The sequence below is a fragment of the Mastigoproctus giganteus genome, chromosome 2 (genome assembly GCF_048544385.1).
Source record: "Mastigoproctus giganteus isolate SK-2022 chromosome 2, ASM4854438v1, whole genome shotgun sequence".
Lineage (NCBI taxonomy): Eukaryota > Metazoa > Arthropoda > Arachnida > Uropygi > Thelyphonidae > Mastigoproctus > Mastigoproctus giganteus.
The window spans coordinates 103015853-103039574 of record NC_143576.1 but is presented as its reverse complement, the minus strand read 5'-3'; the positions used below and the strand labels follow the sequence as shown (position 1 = coordinate 103039574).

Below are 23722 nucleotides of genomic sequence, written 5' to 3'. Positions count from 1 at the left end.
ACACGCTCAAGCAAATCTACATCCTTCCTAAAATGAGGCCTTCAGACCTGTATACAGTACTCAAGGTGTGGCCTGACCACTGCCTTATACGAAGGGATAATCACATCCTTGTCTTTGGTAGCAAAGTTCCTATATATCATTGACAAAACTCCATGACCCACTCCGGCAGACCATCTGCACTGCTCAGAGAACTTCACATTTGACTGCACAATTACCTCCAGGTCTTTTTCATTCTCCACCTCCCTGAGTGTAGTACCACAGAGTTGGTACGTTTCCCTTGGGTTACTTTGCAGTACTTTGCATTTGTCAATGTTAAACTTCAGTTGCCACTTCTCAGCCCTGCCTAACTTTTCTAGATCCTGTTGCAGTAGCATACTGTCTTTATTGTCTATAACAACCCAACCTTTGTATCATCTGCAAACTTGGACATTAAGCCTGATATACCTTCATCAATATCATTGATAAATACACAAAACAACAATGGGCCCAGCACCAAACCCTGGGGGACTCCGCTAATAACATTAGTCCACATAGAGCAGTGTCCATTTATTACCACTCTCTGCTGTCTCCCACTCAACCATCCCTTTATCCATTGCAGTAACTTGCCCTTAATGCCATACCATTCCAATTTGTACAGCAGTTTTTCATGTGCAACAGTATCAAAAGCTTTCCTGAAACCCAAGTATATGATATCAAAATCATTTTTTTTCATCCAGTTCCTTTGTGACCACATCGTAGTATCCAATGAAATTGATCAGAAAAGACTTCCCCTTAAAAAGCGCATGCTGTGTTATCCAAATTCTCAAGTTATCCAAGAGGTCCCGTTGCATTCTCCAAAAGTGACAGTGTGGTATGGATTTACGGCCATATTCATGATTGGGCCATATTTTTTTTGAACAGGTAACACCAACTGGACCCCACATCTGTTCCGTCACTGGACAGTGATATTATGAAATGTTGGCAAATTTTGCAATACCAGAGCTGCAATGTGGGTGCCTTCAGGATACCATATTCATGCAAGATGGTGAGCCATCCCATATCCACCACTATGTCCAAAGATTGCTAAGGCAACACATCACAGACGAACGGGTCATCAGCCGTTGTTTCCAGACACCTCGGCCACCAGACCTCACCCCATCCGACTTCTGGTTGGGGGCGTTTTTGAAGAACCAGGTGTATTGGGAAGGATGTCAAACTCCTGCAGATCTGAAGGACAGCATCAGACGTCACGTGCTGGCTATTCCAGTTGACATGTTACGTTCTGCTGTATAAAATGTTGTTCTTCGGATGGAAACTGTTGTTGACCAAAATGGAGGACACATTGAACAATTGTAGTGCTGTTCAGGTGATTTGTATTGCCACAGCAACATATAGTGACAAATTTTGTAACTAATTTTTTTTTCTAATAAATGGCGAGCGCATTTTTTTTATTGTACCTGTTGTCCAAATTTCTCTTCAGTACAAGCCTTAGAATTCGCTCCAGAGCCCTCTACATAGGGATACTTTAATTTTAACAACCCAGTATATTTTCAATTACATGTGGAATAACATTCTTCTAAAGAATTTTATCTTACAGGCTGCATTCCAGTATTTTAAATGCATAGCAAGCTTTCCCCCCCCCCTCTCTCTCTCTCTCTCTCTCTCTCTCTCTCTCTCTCCCTCCCTCCCCCACCACTCACCCAGATGGAAATAGCTGTTTTCTTACATGCCAATTAATTCTGAGTTGCTTAAAGTTCTGTTTTTTAAACTACATTTTCCCTCTTGTACGTTAATGACCTATTGACAGGACACCTATCCAATTTTCCTGACTGCACTATATTTTGTTTTTATAGAGCAGACAAACTCTGCTCTATAAAAGCAACTTCTCAAATAATCATCACCAATTCCTCAAATCCTGAACTCCATGTTAATTCTCCAGTGGGGAGATGATGACAATTCAGTTAACTTCAATCCATATAAAACTTGGCCATACTGAGAAGCCTACTGTGCTCACTCTCTCATGCTCATCTTCAACAACACAGATTTCTAACAAAAATGACAGGTCTGATCACTTAAGTCAAGCATTCAAGTGAGAGTGCAACAGTACATGTTTGAAAGACAAAGTAACAACTAAATACATTAATGATAATACTGTTTCAAATAACTAGTTATAAACTCTTCTGAACTAAGTGACTGCCAGAGTATAAACAGAACTTTTTTTTTTCATATCTTTATTTGGGACAACCGTGGTTCTAAACTTTCTTATAGTATCAAAAATAGTCTCCATACGAGAGAAAAAAAAAAAAAAAAAACACAATTGAGTGCTTTCAAAACAACATACAGCAGAAACTGGATATCTGTAATAAAACAGCGAGTGCAGTGAGTCCGTGAGAGATCATTAATTAACCTAGCTGCTCTCATTTGGATTTCAGGCAGAAGATTAACCTTCCATCACTTGCACCCTCATTTTAACTAAGTCACTTTGTGGCAATGTCAGGCATTCTTTTTAAAGAATGCCTGACATTGCCACATATTTTAATTATAAAAAATAAATTTTTAGCTTTTTTATTGAGTTTAAAATGGTGACCTATTATGATTTGCTAAATGCAATTACAAAAATTATCAAATGAAAATACACGAGAGAAACCAATAATAAAGTTTTTGGTTGTGATTTTTAGAATTTAAAGGTCATTCATTCCTTTTTTTTTTTAAAGGAATTAGACCTCCATTTAAAGGTCAGTCATTCAAACCCAGACACTGATGCGGCATCTGGATTCATGTTTAGTTGCTAAAACCAAAGCTCTACAAGATTAGATAGCGGTCACACTATAATCTCAGAGATGCCACATGGTAATGGGAATTGCCTTGAAGAAAGATGTTTTTGCTTACCTGCATCTGCTAACATGGCTTCTGACATGGGCCTTTATTTTTCTTTTTTAATTTGTAAATTAAATTAAATCATTCCATGTACCTTTGCCCACCAATATTCTCGAACTAGTTATATAGTATTTTCTATTTTCACTTCAATACATTATGAATTATAAGACATTAAATTATTGGTTGGGATTCAAATAACCCCAGGGACTCACATCTGGTGAGTATCGGCTTGGCACACCCAGGGTCCTGAGCTGGATATCATCATTCTTCTATTTCTTGGTGATTCCCTTCTGACTCTCTTGTTCTCTCCCTCTGGGTAATTCAGAATTTTTTTTTTTTTTTTTTTTTGGCTGGTGCAGCATAAGCTTCAGGCTTCCTTGCACCATATAGCTAATAATAATAACAACAGATACCAGGTGAGCAAAAGTATTCACCTTTCTTCTGAGCAACTCCCATTCTCGTGACAGTGATGAGTGTCAAATCTTGCTGTAGAACTTCAATTTTGCCAGCTAAATGCAAACAGCTGACAAAAATACACATTCATGTTGCATCTGCCAAATGCCATGTGAGCATTCAATCCAGGGGTTAAGCAAACTTAAATTCTAAAAAATATGATAAATATTTTATTATTATTTTTACTTAAAATACCATATATAATTACTATAAATTTTATTATTTCTTATTTTTATTATTACTGTTATTATTTTTGATCTCTCTAAATTATTTCTGCTCGATATTTTTTAACTGGGTTTAGCAAATCAATTCATTAAGAAAGCTAAAAACATTTTTATAAGTAAAACAAAAAAGGGTATCACACAGATGCCAGGTGAGTGATTTTGTTAAAATTGAAGTGCAAGTGACAGAAGGTCAATTGCCAAACAAAAAATTAACATAATTCACAAGACATCAAAATGAAAACAGAAAACACTGTATAACCAGTCAAAGAATACTGGTGGGCAATGGTACATGGAACTATTTCATTTCCTTTACAAATTTGAAAAAAAAAAAAGATTTTAAAAAGTAGTATTTCTCAGACACCATATTAGCAATGAAAGGTTAAAAGAGGTTTTGAGTACCAAAAAGCACAGAATGTGGTAACAATATTTCAACAGTCAGTGTAGCTGTTTATAAAAAAAAAAAAAAAAAAGTAGTCAAGTATGAAAGTGAGTTTTCACTCTGTTTCTTGTTCAAAATCTGTCCTACTATGAACATTATACCCACATCTGGAGTGGTGCTCCCAAAACCTCTCTTAATTCATGGACTCCATCCATGAATAGAGGGCAGTCAGAATAATTAATCATTCCTCTCACACTCAATACACTCATTATCGCACAGGAATTGTTTCTACTGCATGCCTTTTTCTACAAATAGCAGGGAAGGCATATGGTAGCAATAACCCAAGAGAAACATACCAACTCTGTGGTATTAAACTCAGGGAGGCAGAGAATGAAAAAGACCTGGGGATAATTGTGTAGTCAGATATGAAGTTCTCTGAGCAGTGCAGATGGGCTGCCAGAGCAGGTCATGGAGTTTTGTCAATGATATAAAGGAATTTTGCTAGCAGAGACAAGGTGATTATCCCTTTGTATAAGGCAATGGTCAGGCCACACCTTGAGTACTGTATACAGGTCTGGAGGCCTCATTTTATGAAGGATGTAGAGTTGCCAAAACAACAGAGAAGGGCAAGATTGGTGAGAGGAACAAAGGGGTACACTTATGAAGAAAGGCTTAAGTTCCACAAGTTGCAGCATCTGGAGGCTAGGCACCTGTGAGGTGATCTGACTGAAGTCTATAAGGCCTTGAATGATTTGAACAGGCTCAACGCTGATGGGATACTTCCACTTGCTCAGATTAAGAACCTGAGGGGGCATAGATTCAAATTGAGGAAAGGCAGTTGTAGAATAGATGTACAGAAGTTTGCCTTTAGCTAATGGGCAGTTGATTGCTGGAACAGACTTCCATCTGTTGTTGTGGAAGTTGATAGCTTAAAGGCTGAACTAGACAAACATTTGGAGTTACTGGATGGGTGAAATGGGAAGGGTGTTTTTTTTTTTTTTTTTTTTTGGCTGATGCTAGGGGCTCACATCTTGTGAGTATGGACTTGGCACACCCAGGGGCCCGGGCTGGATATCATCATTATTCTTTTTCTTGGTAATTCCCCCCCCACCTCTCTCTCTAGGGGTAAATTCAGAATTTTTTTTTATTTTGCCTAGTGCAGCATAAGCCTCAGGCTTTCTTGCATCATATGCCTCAACTAATGCTAATACTAAAAGGCCATTAAAGTTGCACAGCTTTTTTTTTTTTTTTTTTTTATTAAAATGCTATATATATTCACGTAACGTCTTTTACATGAACATAGAACAGATACACTTCCTTACATCCTGATTGCATATTCATTACTCAGGGAAATATTCTCCCATTAATGTCTCAATTCCAGCGTGTTTTTGTCAGAATTAGTGTGGTATTGTACAGAGATGATGAGAAATGCATGATGACTGAACATTAAATTTGATTAAAACTGGGCAAAAGCACCAGAGAGAGACAACCTGTTGCAAGAAGCTTGTAGTGATGAAGCTTTATTGCATTCACGCTTTTGAGTAGTATGATCATTTTGAAAAGTGAAATCACTGATGTCTTGAATTCTAGTTGTACCCTGCAGGTGCTTTGATTTTTTTTTTTTTTTTTTGATTTGGTAGTTGTTGGCGCATCGGCTTCTGTGGCCATATTGCACCTCCCAAGGTTTTTTTGCAGTACTTTGATCCAAGCCCGAGGCGGGAATCGAACCCGCGACCTTTGGGTTGCCGGGTAGGTACTTTACCCACTCGGCTAGCCCGGTCGGCCCCTGCAGGTGCAACTATTAATTCTGTTCCAGGTGCAACTTAATTTAACGACTATTAATTATCTACTATTAACATAGACTTTTATAAGAGTGTTCTACAGAACTGATTCAATTATTCACCACTGCCACTCTAATATCTGCAAATCCAAAAATTGAATCCTCTTACATAATGTGCCCATATACATAGCACTGTCTATCCAACAGTTTTTGTCCAAAACACAAGTTTCATTCCACTGGATTTTTTCCCACAGCTAGAAAGAGCCACAAAAGGCAACTGTTATGAGATCATTCCACAAATTCAAGCAGCTCTGTAGTATGCAAACAGTACTTGAATTATTAAGCAAACACCAAACAATGCATTGATTTTTTTAAATGAACTACAGGCAACCCCATATAACACGGTACTTCTACAACACAGGTTTTGCTCTAACACAATTAATAAATTGCGGCAATCCTTGCATAACACAGTACCTAAGTAACACGGTTAGACAATTATGGAAAACCTCGCATAACACAGTATTTTTAAGCTTTTGTGCGGTAAATCCCTACATGTTGGATATAATTTTTCAACATTTCCATTCTTCTTTGTGAATCCCCCACTGTTGACTCACTAGTGGTTATGCAAAAAAAGTTATTACAAAATTCCAGTATTTTATTTTGTTGGAAAATCCCCATGTTCTGTGCTATTGAATACTTGTAATTGAATACGATATAACATTTCTACTGTTATGCCATAAAAAATTAGGCCTTCAAAGCATGCAGTTTGTGATTTTTAAGGACTTTTTGTAAGGTTTTGATTTTTATTTGATCGTTTATAAAAATTTTCCAGGCATGTATTACTAAACTTTGTTCTTAAGAACCATATTGGAATAATTTCTTTGTTGTGAATTAAATTCCGGCCCTAAATTCTGCCACAGGAAATTAAAAAAAAGGCACTGCTCAAAAGAAACTATCTATCTAGAATCAAATTTTGGATCATCTTAAAAAAGGGAAGAAGGTATCACATTGCAAAAATTTTAAATTTAAAATGAAGCAGCAATCTGGATCATAAAGAAAAATTAATAGAAAATTAGAACTGCTTTTGCCACAGGATCTCTCATTTCCACAAACATGACACTCGTCCCCGAGCACCAATAATTAAGAAATTGGAGAAAGCACTCAGTATACAATTGACGATAAGTAAAAAAAACATCCCATTAGACAGTAATGTAATTAACAAAAAGGCACTAAAAATTTATAATCATTTAAAAGAAAATGGACAATCTTCTGTTAACATGGAGTTTATTGCCAGTAAAGGTTGGTTTGAGAGATCTAAAAACCGCTTCGCATTACATCACATAAGAATTCAAGGGGAACTTGCATTGGTTGATAATGAATCTGCCAAGAAGTATGCAGAGGAATTTCAAAAAATGAGACAACTCTTTGGTGGAAAAAAATGCCCAACAAAACGTTTATTTCAAAAAAAGAGAAAACTGCACCAGATTTTAAGACATCAAGGTCATGTAATGTTACTTATATGCAGTAACGCATCAGAAGATTACATGATAAAACCAATGCTAGTTTACAGATCCTCTAAAGGTCAAAAGGGAGCTTCAAAAATGCTAAAACCTATGCTAGTTTACAGATCCTCATCCAATAAAAGATGTAAATAAAAACCTTTTACCAGTATATTGGAAAGCAAATAAAAAAGCTTGGGTAACTGCCGATTTATTTAAAGAATCTAGATTTCAAAGTTTTATTACTACCAGATAAGGTACCAGGCCATCCAAAAGATGTAAGTCATCCAAACATTGAAGTCATGTTCCTACCACCTAATATAACTTCATTAATTCAGCCATTAGATTGAGGCATTATATTTACCTTTAAAACTCATTACATCACAAAATTGTTACAAATTTTGTAACGATTTTGGATAAAACTGATTCTGAATCTATTGAAGTGATGTGATGGAGGCATGGAAACATTTTTCAATTGTGGACTATATCGGAATCATAGCTTTATTGCTCAAAGTAGTAAAACTGTCGACATTAAATGTGTGTTGGAAGGATGTATAGCCAGAGTCAGTTCATTCAGGAAATATGGTCAGACTGGCAGAAAACGGAATAGGTGCAATAGTAGAACTTGATAAGTCGGCAGGAGGGGAAGGTTTCGATGATATGACTACTGAAAACGTTCAATAATTACTGGTAGAAAGAGGCAGGTGAAGCAGATTTGGTAGATATGGCATCGGAGGTAAACCAAATCAATTCAGAGGATGATAGCACAGATGAAAATTCTGAAGTTCCAAATTTTACATACAGGAAGGCATAAACTTAGCCAAGAAATCAGAATCTTATTTTTTGAATGCAGATCCTTCAACTGAAAGGAGCACAATTTCCATACCACGAAATTTACAAAGATCTATCAAGCAAAAGCAAACAAATCCAGATTACTGATCTTTTAAAGAGTAGAAGATACACAAAATCTAGATGCTGCAGAAGAAAGTTCAGAAGGTGAAGATATACTGCAACAGATTCTCGTTTAATTGTGCTTAGCAGCAATGAAGAGGAAGAAAATTAAATGAACGTACATTATCTGATATACATGTATCACGGTTTGTAAGACATCTGTTCAGTTATTAGTATTTTTTAAAAAAAATAGTTTCCAATAGTTATTAAAAAAAATGGTGTATTTTATTAGCTTTTGGAATGTAACCCCCCCTTTTTGTACTGGTTCTTAGTCCTATATAACACAGTTTCACACTACATGAGATTTTATAGGAACCTACCTACCATGTTATAAAGTATTACCTGTACTTATATTCACTCTTATGCAGTTGCATAAAAATTAACAAAACTGGCTCTTATTAAAATAAGTAGAGCACGGTCTATGAAATATTAGTATAGGATTACAGTATAACATTTCTACTGTTATGCCACAATCCTGGATAATGGGAACAAAAAGTCCAAAGTCACTGGTGCCTGAAGGGAAAAAATTTATTTTCTTCGTACGAACAATATTCCTGAAAATAACTTCTAAAACAATATTCCACAAAATGACCTCCAAAAAATATTTCAGAAAAATGACTTCCAACACGATATTTCATTACAATAATCCAGAAAATGACTTCCAAGATTGCTGCAGCAACCTCAAATGACACTGGCAACCGTGCACTGATGCAAAGAAAGACATCTAAAGAAGAGAAAAAACACGTCTAGAGAAGACATCTAAAGAAGAGAAAAAACGTCTAGAGAAGACAAGGTTATTACTCTGTTGGCCAAGATTTTTGCAGCTCCAGCAAACGCTAAGTTTTTATATATATTTAGTCGTTTTATTCACTTAATTGTTATACTAAATTATTTTCTATAAGTAGCTTTACAGTCCTAGTCAAGCTCCTTGGTTTGCTTGAATTTAGATAGCAATCTTGAAAGTTAACACTTAGCGTCCTTAGATCTTACCGTTCATAACTTGCCGCCATTGTTATATGATACGGAACAGCATAATTCATAGCATAAAACTAAATAGCGAAATACATAGCACTGTATTAGAAATCTGTTAGATTAGTACAGTATTATCAATTATTCAGTAAAATTTATTAATCTTATTAAATTTCATTGTTAATTAAATTATACTTAAACGGAATCATGACCCAGACTAGAGCAGCAAAGCAACAAGCACAAAACAGCAGTACTGTGGCTACTGCTATTTTGAGAGGGGGCAATTCTCCAATGCATCACAGTATAAAAAAATGTGCGAAATGTTTGCAGACCTGTCTAGAACAGGACATGAGCTAGCCAAAGAGGAGGTCTCTGTGTGCTAGATGCAGAGACTGCAAAGAAATTAAGCACAAACTCAGCTTTCTGATGGGCGTTTAAGAGTTTGAGGTGTAGGGTATATGCCCTCAAAGAAATTAATATGAGGGGGGCCCATCAAGCTCTCAGCTGCCGAACTCTTTTGCAGTAGGCAATACAGCGGTAATATCCAAGACAGAATGCGCTGGACCCACAGGTACTAGTTATTGTTGGTGACTACTGTCAGGGAGACAGGGAATATATTATGCAAAGGGTATGACCAGGGTATGTCTGCCAAGGGCAAAAGTTAATGATATTGTAGGGCAGATATCGTTTAAGGGCACAAAAGGTGATACTGTTGTACATGTTGGCACTAATGACTTTAAGAGTAAGATATGTGCAGATTTACTTAACAAGTACAGGTCAATGCTGAAAAAAAGTTGCAAGTTAGGGTTAAATTTGAATGTGTCTGCAATTCTGCCCAGACACAACAGGAGGGAGTATACGATGAGAGCCTTGTCAATCAGTTCGGTCCTGGAGATACTGTGCAAGGCTCACATAGTAGAATTTTCAGCGTGGTCTGTGCTTGCTAACAGGAGAGACTACTTCTACAGGGATGGGATACACTTAAATAGAAAGGGTGCAAGAATATTTGCTGATGCTATCAAGGCAGTGTTAGGTGGGACAGAAAACTACTAGCTTCTGGGGGGATTCGCAGACTAAAAGTCTAACAGTAGCCACAGGCAGAGGCGAAAGTGATTCTTGCACCGCTTCTATTGTAAATCAGTAGCAGCCTAGAGAGCAAGTTGCTGGGGTTTTCAAGAGCTGCTGGGACTCATCATGGAAAAAAATGTTTTAGGGTAACTAAGGGCTGTGTTAGGGTAACTAAGAGTAAGAACAGGTGCATGTACACCAATGCTAGAAGTATAGTAAATAAATTTAATGAATTTGAAGTGCTGATCAAGCCATCAAAGGCAGATATTGTTGGGATATCAGAGACATGGTGTCACACAGATATAAGCAATGCAGAATTGGAATTTGAGTACAATGTGTACAGAAAGGATAGACAGGGTAGGAAGGGAGGAGGGGTTATGCTGTTAGTTAAGAAACACAGAAGTGCTGATCAAGCCATCAAAGGAAGATATTGTTGGGATATCAGAGACATGGTGTCACACAGATATAAGCAATGCAGAATTGGAATTTGAATACAATGTGTACAGAAAGGATAGACAGGGTAGGAAGGGAGGAGGGGTTATGCTGTTAGTTAAGAAACACAAAATCTAAGGAAGTGTATCCAGTTGACACAGGTGGACAGTGCAATGTTGAGTCTGTTTGGTGTGACAAACACAGACTGTGAAAGGGAAAATGAGTAGGAGTGTGTTATAGGAATAATGACTCTAATGAGTACAACGAACAGTTGTGCAGAGAAATAGTGGGCCAGTAAATCACAATGTCTTGTAATGGGTGATTTTAACTTTCCAGATATTGATTGGAACTTGTGGTTGGTCACTCGCACGCTAGCAAGACTTGTGGATTTATTGGAGGATTGTTTTCTACAGCAACTTGTTAGAGGGACAACCAGAGGGAGAAATACTCTTGATCTGATTATCAGCAGTGATTATTCATGCATTAAGAATTTGCAGATAAAGGAACCACTAGGTGACAGTTATCACAGTGTACTGATATGGGAGTTACTTAAAGATGTAACTATGATCAAGGGTAAAGGGAAGGGTTTTTGCTTTCATAAAGGTGACTAGTGATCTCAGACAGTTTTTAAATTCTAAAGAGTGGGATCAACTGATAATGTTACCGATGGTGAATTCTAAATGGGAAGCCTTTAGGAACTTAATCTTAGAGGCTACTAGGCTTTTCATACCAACTAAGAAATACTATTCAAGGTTCAGGTCTAAATTGATGTCAGATAAATTAATGAGGTACATGGCAGAGAAGAAAAATGAATGGGATGCACATAAACTGTCAGGTAACAAAGAAGCCTATGGCAGATATAAGCTAGTCTCTAATCAAGTCACAAAGGAGGTTAAGCAGGCAAAGGCAGATTACAAGAAATCTTTTCCAAAGGACGCAGAGAAAAATAGCAGAGTTCTTTACTTGTGTAAACTCTAGATCTCGACAAGCTGGGCTTGTCGAGCTCCCACCATTTGTCCTTTATCAAAATCTGATAAATCCTTTCTTTTATCCGTCACGCTCGGAATTTTACTACCTACCAAGCCACTGACACCTTATCTTTGCTACGTAGATTGACTAACTGCGAACTCTCGTACCTCATACAGTCAACGTGTCGCATTCAGTTTTCATAGGGGTGATCATAATCCACTGATCACTCAGTGCATATCACTCACAGCTAAAAATTAAATTAAAACAAAGGACAATTAATAAAGGAACAAGCCCAGAGTCGCAGGCAACACGTGTTGAGAATAATTGGAAGAAACACATGGTAGGAATAGCTGTAAGTAATAGTGGCATGTGATGCAAGAAAGCAAGCATATGAGCTTATGTAGCATCAGGCAAAAAAAAAAAAAAAAAAAAATTCACACAACCATTCAGTCTAAAACTTTGTCCGTTTCTTCCTTGAATTTATTTAAGCTATCAACCACATCAGCTTCCATAATGACAGATGGAAGTTTGTTCCAGCAATTAACCACCAGCTTGCTAAAGGCAAGCTTCCACACATCTATTCTACAACTGTCTTTCCTCAATTTGAATTTATGCCCCCCTAAGGTTCATAATATGAGCAAGTGGAAGAATCCCATCAGAATTCAGCGTGCTCAACCCATTCAAGGCCTTATACACCTCAATCAGATGACCTCGCAGGTGCCTAGTCCCCCAGGTTCGCCATACTTATCCTTAATATCTTTATAAATACTTGTTGCTTTTGTTTGAATGGTTATTAGACTCAGGGGCACTCGCTTCTGAATCTGATTTTCCATCCATATTATTAACAGCTGTTCCATCTTCGATATAGCACCTGAACAGTGTTTTGTGATCGTTGTTGATTTTTTTTTTTTTTTTTTTTTTGTTAGTTGTTGGCGCATCGGCTTCTGTGGCAATAATGCACCTCCCAAAGTTTTTGCCATTTACTCTGATCCAACCCGAGGCGGGATTTGAACCCGCGACCTTTGGGTTGCCAGGCAGGCACTTTACCCACCTGGATAGCCCGTTCAGCGATCATTGTTGATCTTAAGCGCATTGATTCTTTAAGAGTGTGGAATACTATTTTAAAGGATAGTGCACGTAGAGTGCACTCTCCTTTAAAATAGTATTCCACTCTCAAAGGATCAACACACTTGCATTTTTCGTTGGTCGCTTTTCCTTCATCATTGTAATACGTAAATAGGAATGAAAAGAAGTTTCTGAAAATTTGTTTTTTATGATTGAAGATTTCAGTGAAGGGGAACACCATAATAGCGTAAAAACCCACACAACTGCAGTTGCAGTAAAAAACCCACACAATCGGTATTATCGCAAATGCAATACAATCTTTTTCCTACTAGTTTATAATTAGATGCACTAACAGAAAAACCCAATACACTGGAAAATGCAAATTGTTTTTTGTTGTTTTGGAACTTGCTTTAGAAAATTATCACAAAGGTGTTGAAAATTGATAGTTATAATGGGAACATATGATAACGATGAAAGTGTAGTGCAATTTCCATTATAAATATGACCTTTTAATAGCTTAGTAATATAGCAATATTTTCAACTTCCAAGGACTTGGAACGAATTACAAAAAAAAAAAAAAAAAAAGAAAAACAATGTTATTCGGTTCACATTACAATATTTTCACAATACCTCCATTTTTTTCCTACAGGATGCAAAATATGTTTCCACAATTTCTTTAAGTTTGCACTGGCCAGCACTCACATAAAGTCAAATTTCTGTAAGTTGGGGAGTTCCTGTACCGTCAAACCTCTAATGCAGGAATGAAGCTAAAGTAACCACAGAAGTGGCTATTTACACTTTTCTCCTGATGACAAGGAGCAGAGTTGTCCAAACAGATGCAGTTACTTGGCAGGTTGAAATGGTCTCTAAAGGTTGGCAGCAATTTGCCTTCCAATATACTCAAGTATCCACTGGCATTTACGGAACCTTTAATAAACTGCAGGTGACCTACTCTGCGATACGAAACACACCCCGATATCATTTGGCTGGTAGGGAATTTCACTGTAAACACCATACACTCTGGATGGTATTCTTCACCACATCTAAGGAAAACCTTTTGTCTTCCATCAGAGCCATGCAGGTTGAATTTCTTCTCATCCGAGAAAAATAACTGCCTTCCACTGCTCAGGGATCCATTTGACATTCTCCTTACACCAAATTAATTGGGCCTTTTTCATTCTTTGTGTGAGGAGGGGCTTCTTAGGACAACGGGCTACAACTCCATTTTTGAAGAGGCATCTTCTGACTGTTACTGCACTTGCTACCACACATGTATGTTCTTCCCATTCTCTTTTCAGCTCAGATGAAGAAGCTTTACGGTTTTTAAGACAAATGCTTCACAACAGTCTTGTTTTGGCGTACAGACTCATTTGCGTCTAGTTGCTTTTTTCCTATCAGCAGAACCAGTATTATTTTTATTACCAGCCACATAGTGCAAGGAAGCCTGAGGCTTATGCTGCACCATGAGAGAGAGAGAGAGAGAGAGAGAGAGAGAGAGAGAGAGAGAGAGAGAGACACGAAAGTAGAAGGGAATCACCAAGAAAGAGAAGAATGATGATATCCAGCTCAGGACCCTAGGTGTGCTAACCCCATACTCACCAGATGTGAGCCACTGGGGTTCAATCTCGAGTTTGGAAAGAAATCTACTCACTGTCGACTGATTACAAGACACTCTATAAGCAATATGATGGAAACAAAATCCTTCCTCACGTAAAGCAACAATTGCACTCTTTCTTCATAGCGTCAACCAAACGTAACTCGCCATCCTGACACAAGCAAGGAATGACTGGAACTCTTGCAGAGCGTGCTTATATAGCTGAAAGTAACAGCTGATGCAATATTACATCACCTACGCGTGTCAATCTCATCTGATGCAATCTGTAAGAAATATTGACATATATTTATGTTATTCGGACGACAATTACAATTTGGGTGATGCACTTGGTTCAAAAAACTATCAACTATCAGGTTGATAGTTTTTTTGAACACCAGTGTAAGTAATATCAGTAATAGATTGAAAGAAATATAGAAAAAAAAGTTAGGACATAGGGCAAAGAAATATAGAAAAGAGTAAAGAAACATGGGCTGAGAGGTAGCAACTGAACATTGACAAACGTAAAGTACTGAATATGAATAGCAGTAAGCCTAGAGTAACATACCAACTGGGTGGTACTACACTCAGGGTAGTGGAGAATGAAAAGGACCTGGGAGTAATTGTGCAGTCAGATATGAAGTTTTCTGAGCAGTGCAAAAGGCCACAAGAGTAGCTCATAGTGTCTTGTCAATGATATACAGGAATTTTGCTAGCAGGGGTAAGGGAGTGATTGTCCCCTTGTATAAGGCAATGGTTAGGCCACACCTTGAGTACTGTATACAGGTCTGGAGGCCTCATTTTAGGAAAGATGTAGAGTTGCTGGAACGAGTACAGAGGACAACAAAGGGTTGGTGTTACTAAGAAAGGCTTAAGCTCTGCAAATTGCAACTTCTGGCGACTAGGCAACTCCAAGGTGATCTAATTGAGGTGTATAAGGCCTTAAATGGATTCCGCAAGTTTTAATGCTAATGGGATTCTTCCCCTTGCTCAGATTACTCACCTGAGGATGCATAAATTAAAATTTCGGAAAGACAATTGTAGAATAGTGCAGAAATTCGCCTTTAGCCAGTGGGTGGTTGATAGTTGGAACAAACTTCCATCTGTTATGGTGGAGGTCAGCAACTTAAATAAGCTCAAGGCAGAACTAGACAAATATTTGGAGTGAATGGATAGGTTTTTTTGGTTTTTTTTTTTGGCTGATGCTATATAAGCTTGCTTTTTTGCATCATATGCCTATGCTAATGCTAACAAATGAAATTACAGTATAAAAAAATAAAATATACATAAATATAAAAACAAAAATAGAAAAATATATTGACATATAATGCACATATATTTACAATGCTAACATTATATAACATACATTATACTATAAATATAAAATACTATAACATTATATAACATTATACTTATAATGTAATATAACTAAACCCCAGGGGATCAACATCTGGTGAGTATGGGCTTGGCACACCCAGGGTCCTGAGCTGGATATCATCATCATTCTTTCTTGGTGATTCCCTTCTACTTTGACTCTCTCTCTCTCAGGGTAACTCGGAGAATTTTTTTTTTTTTTGACTGGTGCAGCATAAGCCTCAGGCTTCCTTGCACCATATAGCTAATAATAAGTATCCATTTTATTTGTATATTTATTATATATGTTTTTTTTTTAACCATAATTCCTCTGTTTTTTTTTTGTTTTAACTCTTTACTATATGTCTTCACTCTGTTACTAATATAACATATTCATTATGGTCATTTGGTACTTTCTGTCTGTCAGTGGCCCTTGTCCGTAAAATGCCCTTTTTTCCATTTTTACTATCTTATTCCCTTTTATATAATATACTGTGTGTGTGTGTGTGTGTGTGTGTGTGTGTGTGTGTGTGTGTGTGTGTGTGTGTGTGTGTGTGTGTGTAATTCAATTATTAATATCACTATTAATTGAATAACATCACCAAACAAGTAAATTATTATTCATTAAAAACCCCAAGTTATCATTATCACAGACTACTTCAATTCTTACTGGAATCTCATTAGATAGCGACTGGACTCAACTAGCAACTTCGTGCCAAACAATTATGCACAAACTACGCAGACAAAATGTAGGCAAGAAATCGCAATGTCTTATGGGGGAGTTTAACTTTCCAGATATTAATTAGAACTTGTGGACTGACATCTCCACATTGACAAATGTAAAGTACTACTTATGGAAAACAGTAACCCCAGAACAACGTATCAACTCTGTGGTGCTACACTGACAGTTGTAGAGAATGAAAAGGACCTGGGGGTAATTGTGCAGGCAGATATGAAATTTTCTGAGCAGTGCAGACAGGCTGCAAGAGTAGCTCAAGGTGTCTTGTCAATGATATACAGGAATTTTTCTAGCAGGGAAAAGGAAGTTATTATTCCTTTGTATAAGGCAATGGTCAGGCCACACCTTGAGTACTGTATACAGGTCTGGAGGCCTTATTTCAAGAAGGATGTAGAGCTGCTGGAACGAGTACAGAGAAGGGCAACAAGATTAGTGAATGGAACAAAGGGTTGCTCTTATGAAGGCTTAAGTTTTGTAAATTACAGTTTCTGGAGACTAGGCACTGGTGAGGTGATCTGATAGAGGTGTATAACGCCTTGAATGGTTTGAGAATGCTCAGTGCCGATGGGATTCTTCCTCTTGCTCAGAATAATCACCTGAGAGGGCATAAATTCAAATTGAAGAAAGATAGATGTAGGATAGATGTGCGGAAATTTGCCTTTAGCCAGCGGGTAGTTGGTTGGTGGAACAGACTTCCATCCCTTGTTGTGGAAGTTGATAGCCTAAATAAATTTAAGGCTCAGCTGGACAGGTATTTTGAATGAATGGAGGGGTGAAATGCAAGTGGGTTTTTTTTTTTTTTTTTTGGCTGATGCTGCATAAGCTGGCTTTCTTGCATCATATGCCTCTACTAATGCTAATCTCACTCAGCAGAATTTATCTGCATTTGCTAGTTGACTGCTTTTATGCTTACAAGTTCAGTGGCTAAAAAAACAAAACAACATTTGTGATCTGATTAATGACAGTGATTCACATATATTCAGAATCTTTCTAAAAAAAAAAAACAAATAGGAATGGGATTTATTCAAAGGCATAAGTACCATCAAAGGTAAAAGGAAGGGATTTTGTTTTCAAAAATGTTTTCTGCAATGGCCTTAAACATTTTGTCTTTCTGTAGAACCATCTAAATTTATTAACAAATGTAAAGTGTTTAGGGAAGTAATCATTGAGGCCACCAGGCTTTTTATAACTAAGATATATTGTTCAAAGTTTAGACAAAAACAGGTGTCAGATGAGCTTAGTGACACAAAAAGAATAATGGATTGGTTATAAATTCAGTAAACAAAGAATCCGGGGAGAAGGCAGGGGTTAGGTATACTAAACAAAATGAAGTCAACTGGAAGTCCCTCAGTAGAAAAAGTCATCCATAAGAAAGGCACTTGGGGTGGATGGGATCTATCCAATTATATTAATGGAAGCAGTGCAAGAAATAAGCAAACCCTTAGCCATAATCATGAGAACTACCTTGGATTCAGAGGAGGTCCCTGTAGAATGGATATGTGCAAATGTATGCTCAATTCACAAAGGGGGGGTCAAAGGTCAACACAAGTAATTACAGATCTGTTAATTGTAATTATACTTCAGAAAAAGCATTAATTTAAGGGAAAATCTTGTCTGATGAATTTGACTGGATACTACAATGTGGTCATAAAGGAACTGGATGCAAAAGATAATTTTGATATCATATATTTGGATTTCAGGAAAGCATTTTATATTGTTGCACATACAAGACTACTGTACAAATTTGAGTAGTTTGGCATTTAGGGAAAGTTGCTGCTATGGATAAATGGTTGGTTGAGTGGGAGAAGACAGATGGTAGTAATTAATGGACATTGTTCTTCTTGGACTAATGTTATTACTGGAGTCCCGCAGGGTTCGGTGTTGAGCCCATTGTTGTTTTCTATATTTATCAATGATACTGATGAAGACATATCAGGCTTAACGTCCACGTGTTCAGATGGTACAAAGGTTGGCAAGGCAGTTAATGACAGTATGCTACTGCAACAGGATCTAGAAAAGTTAGGCACATGGCAAGTGAAGTTTAACTTTGATAAATGCAAGGTACTGCATATGGATAGCAGTAAACCCAGCGTGACGTACCAACTGTGTGGTACCACATTCATGGTAGTGGAAAATGAAAAAGACCTGGAGGTAATTCTACAGTCAGATATGAAGTTCTCTATTGTTGTGGTGTTTTCTGGTGCAAGAGCTACTTAGGCCTGAAGTTCTCTGAGCAGTGAAGACAAGCTGCAAGGCCAGCTCATGGGGTTTTGTCAATGATATACACAAGTTTTGCCAGATGGGATAAGGAGGTGATTATTACATTGTATAAGGCAATGGTCAGGCCATATCTTGATTACTGCATACAGGTCTGGAGGCCTCATTTCAGGAAGGATGTAGAGCTACTGGAAGTATGGCAATGAGATTGTTGAGTGGAACAATGTGTTACTCTTACCAAGAAAGGCTTCAGTTCTGCAAACTGAAGCATCTGGAGACTAGGCACCTGTGAGGTGATATGATTGAGGTGTTTAAGGCTTTGAACAGATTCAGCAAGCTCAATGCTAATGGTATTTTTCCTCTTGCTCAAATTACACAAATAAGGGAGCACTAATTCAAAGTGAGGAAGGAAGGTTGCAGAATAGATGTATGGAAGTTTGCCTATAACCAGTGTATAGCTGATTGGTGGAACAAACTTCCAGTTATTGTAGAAGATGACAGCTTAATAACTTCAAGGAATAGCTACACAAAACTATTGGATGGAATGGATAGTTGAAATGGGAAGAACTGTTTTTTTTTTATTTTATTTTTTTTTTTTTTTTTGGCTGATACTGTATAAGTTTTCCTTCTTTCATCATTTGCCACTACTAATGCTAAGAGTTTGGGAAAAACTTCTTTTAGTTATTTTAACACCAGTAGGAAAGGGATGAACTACATTGGTCCACTTGATATGAATGGCATAATTCTTTATAACTCTGTAGAGGTTGCTAAAACTGAATAAATATTTTGCACTAATAATCACATGAAGGTTTTAGATGGGATTAGCAGACATCTACCTAATACTGTGAGAATTAAATGATTTTATGATAATTAAAAATGAGTTGGCTGGTGGTGGTTGTTGTTAGTTTTAAGTGCATCTGCATCTTAGACCATATTGAGCATTATGTCTGTACAAGTAGGTATTCATGGTTGATTTGCATGTTGTTGCACAAGATGAAAAACCCAGAATAACACACAGAAAAAAATCCTACTCTTTCTCAACCTGAAATCAGATAACTGCAGCCTTGAATGAAGAGAAATTTAGAAACTGCTCCAATCCTACAAGAATTAAATGCTGACATCTCCAAATGAGTGACAAGTTGTAAAATCACTATACTCGCACAGAGGAAAACTAATATTTATGAAGTCCACATATTTTTGATCTAACATTGTAAACAATATACTTACACCTACAGACAGTCACTAAACTTAGGCAAAACATGAGTAGAGCCAATCACTTTTAATTGCATATAGTTAAATTCAGTAGGTCCATAACTGAAAATAAATAAACAACAAACTTAACTATAAATTGGAACAAAACTAAACTTGTTGGAAAACCAGAAGACTCACCAACTTATCAGAAAACATCAGACTACATTTAAAGGATTGGCAAGCATGAATAGAATAGAGTTCCACCTACATAAAACCACACTGATATGATCCCTGTATGAATACCAATGTCTGTCAGCTCTCACAGCAGTTTTAAACTCCTCTGATCTTAATATGCTTATGCTAAAGCTAGTCCTGAAAGTAATTTTTAATCTACAGTATTTCAGTATTTCTATTTCGGTATGCTACAAATTTTTTCGACACTGACTCGCAATTCTGTTTCACAATTGCAGAGACAATTTTTCAATAGAAAACAATTTTGGGTTCCATGTTAATATTAAATTTTATACGTATTTCTTACAAGGTTGCGCACCAAACTAAACATTTTATTGGAAACACGATCCAAAATTTTTTAAGAGTATGTTTGTACTACCAGCACAAATGTTTTCCAGTACTTCATACTGAACAGTACCAACTGTATAAAGCTGAGATACCACAGTTTTTTTTTTAAATTCAAGTATCAACATTAAATAAATATAGCTCTGTGCCACTTTTTTTTTTTTTTTGGAATAGGTTAAATAATATCTTTTACCCACAAAAAAAAAAAAAAAAAAAAAAAGACTGCTTTACAAACAATTAACATACCACAAGCAGTAAGCACAGCATACGGTCGATAACTGTCCCACTGCAGATATTTCATTCACTAGCATAAAAGTGTGTTTGTTTTTATTTGTTATAAAGGAGAAATATTTTTTTCAGCGGAATTGGAGTGGGGACTAAGCATAATGAGCCTTGCATGAATATCCCGATTCAAGAGTTTCTGAAATTTTGATAGAAAAGGCTGGGGAAGGGCCATTTCTTAAAATATATATTTAAGTAAATGATTAGAGTGGCTTTGGGATACAAAAAGAGATAACAGCAAAAGAACATTTATCCCTTGAATCTGACATGCAATTTTAGCATTTTAAAAATGGCTTAGCATTAGCAAATGATGCAAGAAAGCAAGCTAACAGAGCATCAACCAAAAAAAAAAAATGCAACACCTCCCATTTCACCTATTTCATTCCCTCCAATAGTTCGTCTAGTTGTTCTTTGAATTTATCTACGCTATCAACTTCCACAACAACAGATGGACATTTGTTCCAGCAATAACCACCCGCTGGCTAAAGGAAAACTTCCACCCATCTATTCTGCAACCATTGTTCCTCAATTTGAATTTGTGCCCCCCCCCTCGTGTGTGGTCTGAGCAAGAGGAAGAAACCCATCAGCATTAAGCTTGCTCAATCCATTCAAAATCTTAAAACACCTCGCAAGTATCCAGTCTCCAGATGCTGTAATTTGCAAAACTGAAGCCATTCTTGGCAAGTGCACCCCTTTGTTCAATTAACCAATCTCTTCGCCTTTCTTTGTACTTGTTCCAGCAGCTCTACATCCTTCCTAAAATGAGACCTCCAGACCTGTATGCAGTACTTAAGAAGTGGCCTGACAATTGCCTTATTCAATGGGATAATCACCTGATTATCCCAGCTAGCAAAAATTAAAATAGTGATAATTTTACAATGCAGTTAAATTCAGGAAGCTGAAAAAGCATGCATGTGATCGGTGCATGCAAAGGCAATGAACATTTATAACCGTTAATTTTTCTTTTAGCAGAACTTACAGAATAGTGTATTTAATACACTAAGCTTATGCAATTAATCCTAAGCTCAAGTGAATGCCACAAAATTAAAGTATAACATAAAATCTCTAGACCAAAAAATACTTTTATAAGAGGAATTCATACCAAAATTACAAAACACAAACCATTCCGCAAGTGAACTTCTCTAATGCTGTAGTTCAAATACTGCACAGGGGAAATTATTATTATTAGCTATACAGTGCAAGGAAGACCAAGGCTTATGCTGCACCAGCCAAAAAAAAAAAATTATGAATTACCCTGAGAGGGAGAGAACAAGACTCAGAAGTAGAAGGAAATTACCAAGAAAGAGAAGAATGATATCCAGCTCAGCATCCTGGGTGTGCCAAGCCCATACTCACCAGATATGAGTCCCTGGGGTTAAATTAGTCTCATATACAAAATGCTTTCAAATACCAATCTATTATTATCCTACAAATTTATGAACAGCAAACTGAATAAAATAGAAAAATATTTTTAAGTTCGGCTGCTTTGAGAACCACGGCGACTAGGATCATTAGCGTGGCATGTCTGTAAATTGCGTGTGTCCAAATGCGAGTTTGTACGTAGAGTAAAATGAAGAGATAGATTAAAATAAATAAATAGTAAACCCCGCACGTCTCCATCTGCGGCTAATTCAATCCGATTAAGAAATTCTCATCAATTATTCCCGTCATCGATTAGATTCAAAAGTGTACTCCCATCAAATGACAAGTGAATAGTCACTATTGGTGGCGGTGGCCTAAATAAAATTATGTTATGGATTGTGTACAGCAAATGATCAGAGGGTAAAATCCATTTATATCTTCGATTACAACTCAAGAATGAATCTGCCAACAAAATTTGGAAATGGGGGTATAGCAATACGAAGAGCAAACAGCAATACGAACAATCTAATAAGTGGTGGGGTTACACAGAGGAACAGCCCTAATGATACTTCAAATAATCACTTATATATATTTCAGCTATTTGAACAGCAACTCTTTAACTACCTGAATCAATTAATCCAATATAACAGTTTGACAACAAAATAAAAGTCCAACAAATAAAATATTTTCAAATTGATACCACAACGTTGCTGTACACAACCACTGAAAACACCTACAGCTATTCGAATTACTAAACCCAAAGATGCCACGCCCTCTATATTTCGATATACAAACATTTCTAGACTTACGTACTTGATCGGTTTTTATTCATGTCCGTAAGTCCAACTTCGGTCTTGCAGACAAATAAATACATGTACAGTACAACGCACGGGCATTATTATTATTATTATTATTATTATTTCTCCCTGCTCGGGTATTGCTACCAAGTACACACGGTGGTTGTTGTTATATCTGTGTTACTGTTGGTAGAGAAACTCTCTGACTATCCTACAGGTGTTCAGGATTGAGACTTTCCGGAGTTCCTTGTAGGCGTTCGCTGGGAGACCTATTGCTGCTAGGCTGTTATGCAGGATCTTTGGAACCATACCTTTGGTTGACACGATGATCCAAATGGTCGTTACTTGTTGCATATGCAACATTTCTTTGATCTGCTGTCTTAGTTTCGTCTACTTCATGATTTTTTCCCTTGGGTTTTCTGCAGGGTGCCAATGTTGGGCACCGCTATGTCAATCATATAGTCATCCCCCAAGCAGTCTGTTCTGCAGGACTGTGTTATCCGTTATTTTGGCGAGGTCCCAGTACAGCTTGTGGAGTGAGGTCTGTAGTACTGCTTGGGGTTCATACTTGTAGTACGGTACACTTTATTATTATTATTATTATTATTATTATTATTATTATTATTATTATTATTATCCTAATTGATATCCCAATATTGCAACAGAAATTACTGAAATATGGTATAAGGGGAAGACTCAATCAACTCCCAGCAAATTATTTAAACAAGAGAAAAATAACAGTAGAAGTAGAAAATACAAAGGAAAAATCTTAAAATGTAAAGAGAGGAGTACCTCAGGGTACACATACTCAGCTTTGAAAAAACAAAATTTTTGGTAATAAGACTTCCTCATCAAACCTTGGGCATTCAACCCTCTATCAAATTGCACAAACATGATTGTCTACACGATCAGAATTTCCAGAATTGCAAATGTCTAACTGTGGAAGAAGTTTCAAATCATTTTTACCTT

General features: G+C 36.9%; 1 protein-coding gene across 1 annotated transcript in view; it reads right to left on the bottom strand.

Annotated features, from left to right (window-relative positions):
* The window catches only part of Kap3 (kinesin associated protein 3), a 383344-nt gene extending 360648 nt beyond the window's left edge, over window positions 1-22696 (bottom strand). Inside the window, exon 1 of the mRNA XM_090368616.1 lies at window positions 22581-22696. The gene's annotated coding sequence lies outside the window, so the exon portion shown is untranslated. The remainder of the gene's footprint in view (window positions 1-22580) is intronic.
* Between the last annotated feature and the right edge of the window lie 1026 nt (window positions 22697-23722).